The following is a 9,049-nucleotide window of genomic DNA, read 5'->3' as shown; positions in this document are numbered from 1 at the left end:
TTTATTTACAACTTCTGATGCAATTTCTCTTCTTTTAATTCCAGTCTCTGCTGGTTAGAATTGGATTCAAAACATAACTATCTAAGGTTAGGTGAGTAAGGACAAATTCTGCTGTTAAGCTCTATGTTCTGTTCAAAACAGATTTTCAAGATACTATGTTTTGTGTAAGTCTTATTTGATTTAGCATTGTAGAATCAAACTCCTAGTTTTCAATCCTTTTTTTTTTTTCTAAACTACTTCATTTCATTTTTATTTAAGGCTGCCAGGCATATTATTCATCTATTATAATTGAAAAGTAATGCTCATGCAAAGGAAAAGGTTGAATTAAGTGGTACAGCTTAGAGAGTATGAAATAAACTAAGTTATCATGGGAAAAGAGCTGTTTGACACTGCAAAGAACTTGCTAATGACTTTTGTTAAATATGTAGCTTTACGTAATGTCACAGTCGTATAGTAAGCAACTGTTGCACTTAAGCCAGTTTAGAGAGTACTTGTCCCCATACTTGCATTGTGCTGCCAGAATTATTATTCATTTGCACAATGAACAGGATCAGGGTAAGGTCCAACTGAGAAACTGTACGGCACAAAATTGATTAAGTTTTCCTGGATTTTAATTTTTCATATTGTAGAGCAATACACACAATTCTATAGCCACTATGCAGGGAGCAACAGAGAGGCAAAAATGAAGCCTGGAGTTAGAAGAAAATATTTGTAAATACTTACACCAGTGTATTCTTATCCTGTATTTAATGTTGCTCTAGTTATGTGATGTATGGCTGGTACCTGCTTAACTGTGAACCATGAGAGCTTGAACTGTTCCAGTGCTCCTCAAAGCAGCTAATTATTTTTAAGGAGGTCTACTGCTTTTCTGATACAATTCATCCTTGTATCAGTCAGCTTTGAATGAAGTGGCTAGTGAAGCATCACAATACCTGCAGCTCAGCCTCGTATAATTAGAAATCACTGCAGCTTAGTTGAAGTTTTACATGAGGATTGCTTTAAAATGAGAAGTTACAGAACCACGTATATGCTATTCATAACTTGCCTTCATCCGTAGGCCTAGGCATCATATCAATGAAATTGCTGAAATAGTAGTGAAGTATTCTTAGTGCCCACTTCTAAAGATTGTATGTACTGTTTAAAGCTTTGAGATGTACTGCTGGGGATCTGTGGTGTAATTTGAATAAGTATGAGTAGTAAGGACTCATTTTAATAGTAAGCACCAACATTATTGAATGAGTTGAGTGATGCAGTCTTGATCCCATCTAATACATGCCATAATTACCCTGATAATAAATGTTTCGTCTATGAAAATCCCAGAACCTGAGATTTCTCCTTGTTTTTCTTGAGAAATTGCTATATAATGGCAAGGGAAGGAAAGAGCTGTATGGTGATTTAGGCACCTTCGATCCTAAAGAGCATTAAAGCAGAGAATAAATACTGGATTATCAAATGTAAAAATGAACAGGGGAATTTTTTGTATTCTGTGTTTTCTCAGTATTTCTATGGTTGGATAAGCAGATGGAATTAAATGAACACATTTTCAGATGTCCTTCACTGGCAAGGGAAATCATGAGTTTCTAAGAAAGGTGGTTAGCTTCTAGGTATTAGGATGAACCTACAAAACAGTTGCCTATGTACAACTTTAGAACACATCTAATTTGAATGGTTTCATTCATATGTGATGAAAAAAACAGGAACAACCAAACACACTTTTCTGAAGGAAAGTTTTGAAACAAGTCTAAAATGCTCTTTCTCATTTTTCTGTGCAGATTACTAGATTAAAGCAAATATTCTGAACTTAGTGCTACTCATACGAGTTTCAAAGTAGAATACAAAACCAGTTGGTTCTGCAGAAAATTGTGACATTGCTTCTGTTCTATGAACAATGTTTGCATATGTGCTATTATCAGTGGATCTGACAAAACACTTTGTCTTCTTTTATAGGCAAACCCCATTGTTTTCCAATGCAAACTGAACACACATTGAGCATTCAGTGTTGTCATTTTTAAATGCTACAATAAGAAATGGAATTGCATAAAATAAAATAATTAGATTTTGTTACAATGTTGAAAAAATTTACAAACATGGATTCCTCTAAATCAATTAGCTCTGAATTTCTCATGAGCTACATTTCATAAAAGAAACAGTCATATGTATGGAAATGGCCTACTTAATCCTTTTGTTGTTTGCATGATTAGGAGTAAGTTAGTAGGGGGCACTATTTATTTTAAATGAGAAACAACATTTCCTTGGCCCCCCACAGGATAGTATAATTTACGGAAATTCTTCACAGGCTTTTATTGGTCCCAGCTATGAACCAAAACACTAGTTATATGTTTTCAGTGTTATTTCAGCAATTTGGCACTGAAGGAGGTTTCTAACTCCAGCATCTCTTCTTTACTCTCCTGTTGTCCCACCTAACATTCACTCTGTGCTACACTGTAACCACAAAGCAGAAGGCAATGCTTTCATTAAATAAATTACATATTGCACTGGAACCAAGGCTGCAAAATGATAGGACTGATGATCCTTAAGGTGTCAGTGTCAGCCAAAGGCTACTACTATGCAATTCTGCCTATGTGAGATGGGATCACGCAGTATCTTCTAGCATGGCTCTAACTCCAGACCGAAATCTTGGAGAAACTAGGACCTTTCTCCATAAGCACTTCTATTGTTGATTTGTGCAGTATATCAGTCACCTAAATTCTTTCGCTACTCTTTTCCTTTGTCACTGTATAAATAGCCAGACTTATAGTTTTCTGGGTAAGTACCAGGTAGCTCACTTGCCTGTAACATCAGGTTCAGCTGTTGAACAGATAGATGTTCAACCAACTTTTAAGAATCTTGTGGTGCCTATAAAATAAATTATTAAAACTTTATGTAAACTTAGTCTTTAAGAATATCAGTCGCAGAATCTTTAACATCTCAATATGCATTTATATAAAAGTTTTGATGAGAAGTTTCAATGCAAAAATGTTGCATTTTTTTTTTTAACTTATTGAAGGCTTTTTTTCATATTCTTCTCCATCTTAAGGTGAAACAACTTTTGCGGAATATGGATGGATGGACAGTAAGACTAATTTTAATTAGAACTGCAGTATTATCTGATGTACATTTGATATAAGGGAAGCACAATTTACAGGTGTTATTTAAAGAGTATTCTGTCTGTTTGAACCCAGTATAAATGAGAGTACTTGATACGTATGAGGAACCAAAATAATTAAAAAGGCAAGGTGTTAAATATTTATAGTCTTTTTAATTCTATTTTATGCAGTGTGTCTTATACAAAACATAATGAATGTTATTTGCATTGAAAGGTGCCTAACTGGTCCCATCTACTTCCTATAATTGACACCTTCAGTATTAAACATAAAATAACACAGATTATATTTAATTTGTATTTTCAACTACCATATGAAAAATTATCAATTGATGTTATCATCCATAAGAGGAGAAGAAACGAATCTCTTAAACAAATCTTTCATCTTTGCTTGATTGTAAATGGTGACTAGGACATGAATAGAAACTAAGGTTCACTGGTATACCATGATAACTATGCAGCAGGTGGCAGCGAGACATGTATATAGTCTATATCATCTTAGAAATGCGCTGTTGGGACATGCTTAACATTTGTTAGACATTCTCTGGTTCTGCCTTCCTCAGTCTATTGTGGGATACTGTGGAAGCAAAGAAAGAATCTATTTTCACTTGCAAGTTCTAACACAATTTGTGATGCATTAAAGCAATGATCCTTGAATCTGCTTCCCTTGATAGTGATTCCAAAACAATACCTGCTGTGCAGCATGAAGGGGAAGCTTCACAGTGCATTTCATTGATAGCGGAGTAACAATGAACTTTGATGTCTGTTGTGCATGTTATATTATTCATTCACGTGTTCTTGCTGTATTGTCTTTTTTATGGATTTGGAATCATATGTATTACTGTGAGTTTAATCAGCATGACAAGCAGATCTGGTTTTTTTTCCCCCCTCCAGGATAATCCCTTCTGCTTGTATTTCCACAGCCTTTTTATCCCAGCTTCAAAGGTTCATATTTAAGCTACCGGCCTTCTGGGCAACAGTATCTGGGTAGCGGTGCTTTTAATCAGTCTGTCAGAGCCACTCTGTAATCAGGCTGAGACGTGCTTATTGATTAGTTGATCTTTCTTCCCTTCAGGAAGCTTGCCACTTCTTCAGTCTTTTCACAATGCGCAGTACCACGTACATGCATAAAATAACTTAGTGTGTGCTAAAGATGAAAAGATTATTTTGTTAGTCGTTCTTCCTGATGCTCCTAGTGGTGTGCAAGCCCCCTGTTCTGCCTGCTGAATACTCCAAGCAGGACAGTTACCACACACCTAAAATATCTCTGATCTGGCAGTTATTCTGCTTTCTGGACCACATGGCTGCTTTTAAACTTGACCTGATATTCAGCAGTTATATAAACTGATATTCGTCCATTATCTCTTCACCATGTTTTGTTTTTGTTAGTGTTTTTTTAATATGTATAATTTAGGATGCATTGTAATGGCTTGATCTGATACAAAATAGTTCAATGTGGCTCATTTAATGACCAAGTGGGAAGGCTCTCTATACTATAGAAAATAAGCATCCTAACCACAGCTGGTGCTTTATTCATTTTCTTGCTCTCAGCTCTCTGACATTTTTTACTTCTTTACCTGTCTCTGCAGTCAAATGCAGAGTTTTGACTAGAACAAAAAGATAACAGGAATCACCACTCTAACTTTGCTCATATAAGAGAAGATGGCATCTTCCAATTCCTGCAGTAATCAGAAAGCTTTCTTTTGGAGAGGGGAATGCTTTTTATTGGTATTTCTGCTTTTTTGAATGATAGGTCATATCTGTTGCTGACACCAAGCTGTTCTTTTGAAAGGATGCCTTCACTTGGCCCTTTGCCAGTGACCCTTTGTTCACTTAGCTAACAGCAGAGAAAGTATCAGTATGATCTCACTTCTTTCATCCTGTCTCTCTGAGTAACTTGGCTGATGTTCCAAAACTTGCACTTCTTGGAGGATTAAGACCTATCATAGTAAATATAGGCAAATTTCCTTATGTGATTTCCTCTTCTTTTGTTATGCATCACACAGAGCTTTGTTCGAGTCTAGTAGACTATAGCAATAAGCTGGAAAGTGAGACTGGGGCTGATGAAATGCAGAGGACAAAATGAAACTGCATGAAAAACTCTGATGACAAAAGTACAGGGAAGTTTATAGGTACCAATGTCCAACATGCCTAGAAAATGCAGGCAGTACTGATACGTATTTGAGGCTAGAGTGGTTACATACTCCTGTAAACACGGGAGATCCTTGACACTTTTTGCATGCTCTGCCTGGACAAAGTTGTTTAAGAGCAACTGCAGAACTCTGCGCAGGATTGGGATTTGGAGAAGGTTACTGAACTTTAGGTCATCATGGCATTGAAGGCTTGTCCCATCTCTCCATTTACTTTGGTGAGATTTTAAGCAGACTTTCAAAACAGAAAAACATAAGAAGTAGAGTATCTACAGGCCCAACACCAGGAATTCAAAATTCACCTGGTGAGCTCATCCTTCCTAAGCCAAGAAAAATGAGTGTGGCTTAAAACCTTGAAGCCACTGTTAAAAAAAACCAAACCAAAACAAAAAATCAAACCTCAACCAAAAAAACCCCAAAGCACCACTAACAAAGCATTTTAGCTTCTTTTACAGTCTTCTGTTTTTCTGGAGCCTAAGTGTACACTAAGACTGAATTTTCAAGCTTCTTCTCCCAAGTACTGGAAATTTGGACATGAAATGCAAGTGCATCTCATAATTATCTGACTAAAACAGCCTAACGAAAGCCACAAATACTCTGATGTTTAAAACTGTAGAACTGGTAGCATGAAAAAAAAGTGCATAAAAGCTTTAACTGAACAAAGAAGAACTGCAGAGTACCAGACTGAAAAATAACCCTTCAGAACAATTTAATGTGAAATTGGTTTCTTTAAACAACCAGCATTTTCTCTTCTGAGGTACAAAAAAATGCATAGTTACATACTTGCAGGAGTATTAAAAGGTCAACAATAAAGAAACCATGGGCAAAAACTCAGGTCTTTTGTCTGATATATGTACATATGTTCACAGAACATCACGTCATTTTAGCTATGTGATGCTGCTATGAGATTTGGTGGAATTCATAGCATGAACAGATAGAATTAGGCAGTGTTACCCAGTGAGCATAATAACATGATGGTGTAAAAGGAGGTTTCGAAAGTCTTGTGTTTGCCTACTACTTTCTGCTTTCAGACAACAAAGACTGATTAAGCAACAGTTTTGTTTATTTTTTTTGCTGTTCTTTCTCCCTGACTCCAGTCAGCCCTAACAAACTGCTTTCCAGGGAAAAAGTGATCCTACCTCCAGCAACATATATCTTTTTGAAAAAAAAAATAACCTTTCCATAGTAATGTCTGATCAAACTGTTTACAGTATTCTGGGTTTTCATCACCTCAGAGCTCTTGAATTTTTCAGGAAAATAAATGATATGCTTATTGTCTTAATGCAACAGTTCAGATATTCAAGAACAAAAGGGAACAGATTCAATGCAAGAATATATTACTTTTAAAAGCAAAATGTCAAATCACCCTACTCTTTCTCCTAATCCAATGAAGAGTTGTTGACTTTTTAAAAGTGTGAAGTGTCCTCAATTCATATTAATTTAATCTGGTGTTTTCATCATCTCAAGAAAGATTGGCAGTGTTAGCACTGCAGTTATTCCCTTGCTCTTGGTAATATGTTGGGTAGATTTTGCTGTATGTGCATCCATATAGTAATACAAATCTCTGCTCATTTAGTTTAGGTTTAGTTTTTAGGTGTTACCTGAGCTTTCTGATGTCTAGTTTTGAATCAATAATTTAGAAAATGACAGATTTCTTTTAATAATATGGCTGTATTATAACAGATGAAAAATTTTGCTGAAGAAAAGAGGCTGTGTCAGATTTAAGTATTTTAGTGCAGAATAATGTAGATAACTGGACAACTTTAAATAAGAATTATTTAAAAATAAAATATTTCATTTCATATATCAGACAAATTCCTTTTGACTTTTTTTAGCCCAAATTTTCCACTTGACTATTACATGTTAACACATGTCATCTTGCAGTGAGTATGTAGTGGTTCTGTTCATTCAGTTTGCCTTCTTGATCTCTTAATTTATGTTTGATAGTGTGTTTTGTGTCTGTTTCCTCTGGCAGAGGAAATAAGTCACAACTGCTTGCATTGAGAACTTTTTTGAAAAGTTCTTCCTGGTCGTATGTTTTACTATATATCTTTTTATTTGAACTTTGCTCTACAGTGATTCTACACAGTGAGAGGCAGTAATTGATTTTTTCCTAACCTCCTTAAAAGCTTGGCTGCTATTCCTCTCTTTCTTTCGTCTATTTTTTCAAGATGAAAAAAAAGACACTGAAAAATGCAAGCTTCCCCCCCCCCCCTGCCGAAAGGAGGACAAAAATACAAGTATTCTGATACCTCTGCCAGTTCTGGCAGTAATGTTTATCCATCCATGTTTACAGTCCATCACAATATCATCTTTAATGGATGTCAGGATACAGCTGCTCTGAAACAGTATTCTTTCTTGAAGCATCTCAAGAAACACGTTTAAAACCTATGCCAAAGTACCAGTTAATAGATTTTTAAAAAATGTTTAAGGTAGCAGGAAGACATTGTAAATAATTTTAATATCTAAAAAAAATTAAATTAAATTAAAAAAATAAAAATCTGATATCACACACCTCTGAAACAGAATCAATAGAATCATTACTTGCCATGCCTTGGAGCAAAGTACTGGCAGAAGAGGCATTATGATTTTTCTAACTGCTAAGGTAAAATGGAGACTTTCCAGTTTTTCCATTTTACGTTTGGAAAGATTTTGTTTGTTTAACTACCTAGGGGGAAAAATGGTTGTTCTTCAAAACACAATACTATAAATAGCTTAGCACAGTAAAATCTGTGATTTTTAATCATAAATTCAAGATGAAAAAGGCTCTTTGTGTTTGTATGTCTGTGTGTGTGTGTGTGTGCATGTGCTTCTGTATGGGTATGTGAAAACCTTGCTGCCCAATGCATGCATATTTATGTGCATGTGCTGAGGCTTCGTGTTTCAAATTCACATGATTTAAGTGCTCTGAGTGTAACTATTTAAAGTCAATTAGTTTTATAAGAAATTTTCTCTTTTCTTATGCCTCCAACTTCAGGGGCGTTCACGAGTCATTAATTTGCTACTCCTTGACAATAGGAGGAAAGTTTGCTGCCTATATGCATTTCCACAACTGGTTACATCCCTGCGACCAGCTGTTTTAATCCTGTCTGGAAATTGGGAAAGTTTCTAATTTACTGCCTTTAAATGGAAGGCTAAATCCCAAAAAAGCTTCTCCAGAGTAGCAGGATGTAGAATTGCCTCTCTGCTGTTCTTCTTCAATCCTTGTTCTTAGACAGTCGTAGCTTTTTATCATAGTTGATCACCGTTTCCATGTGCAGGTCTTCTTTATTTCCAACCAGCCTAATGGACATTGGGACTTTTCCTACCATATCCAATAACTTGCCATGGATAACTTTTATCACTTCAAACCTTTTTATTGACGTGACTGAATATACAAGAATGTAGCCATTGATGTCTATGGAGTACATCTGAGGAAATATGGAGTATTCATCTTGGCCCGCAGTCTCAACCAGTTGAAGATGATATTCTTGGCCATTTACTGTGTTCAGTTTTGTAAAAGTGGTCTCTATGGTTGGATCATATGAATCAACTAACTGTCCTTCCACAAACTGAATCATCAGTGAAGATTTTCCTGTGTGTCAAGTGTCACAGGCCGCAGCGGCGACCTCACCGCCACTGAGAGCCGACGCTAGGCACAAAATTGAGAGGAGCTGTTGACACTCTTGAGGGCAGAGAGGCCCTGCAGAGACATCTAGACAAATCAGAGAGCTGGGCAATCACCAACCGCATGAAGTTTAACAAGGCCAAGTGCCAGATTTTGCACCTGGGACTGGGCAACCCTGGATGTACATAC

At 36.1% G+C, this 9,049-nt stretch overlaps 1 pseudogene; it reads right to left on the bottom strand.

Annotated features, from left to right (window-relative positions):
* Window positions 1-8,450: 8,450 nt before the first annotated feature.
* Window positions 8,451-8,813, bottom strand: LOC104013763 (GTP-binding protein Rheb pseudogene; annotated as a pseudogene).
* Between the last annotated feature and the right edge of the window lie 236 nt (window positions 8,814-9,049).

This window comes from Nipponia nippon, unplaced genomic scaffold, assembly GCF_047370975.1.
Source record: "Nipponia nippon isolate SJK-2023a ecotype South Korea unplaced genomic scaffold, ASM4737097v1 scaffold_8, whole genome shotgun sequence".
NCBI lineage: Eukaryota > Metazoa > Chordata > Aves > Pelecaniformes > Threskiornithidae > Nipponia > Nipponia nippon.
This window is presented reverse-complemented; position numbering and strand designations above follow the sequence as displayed.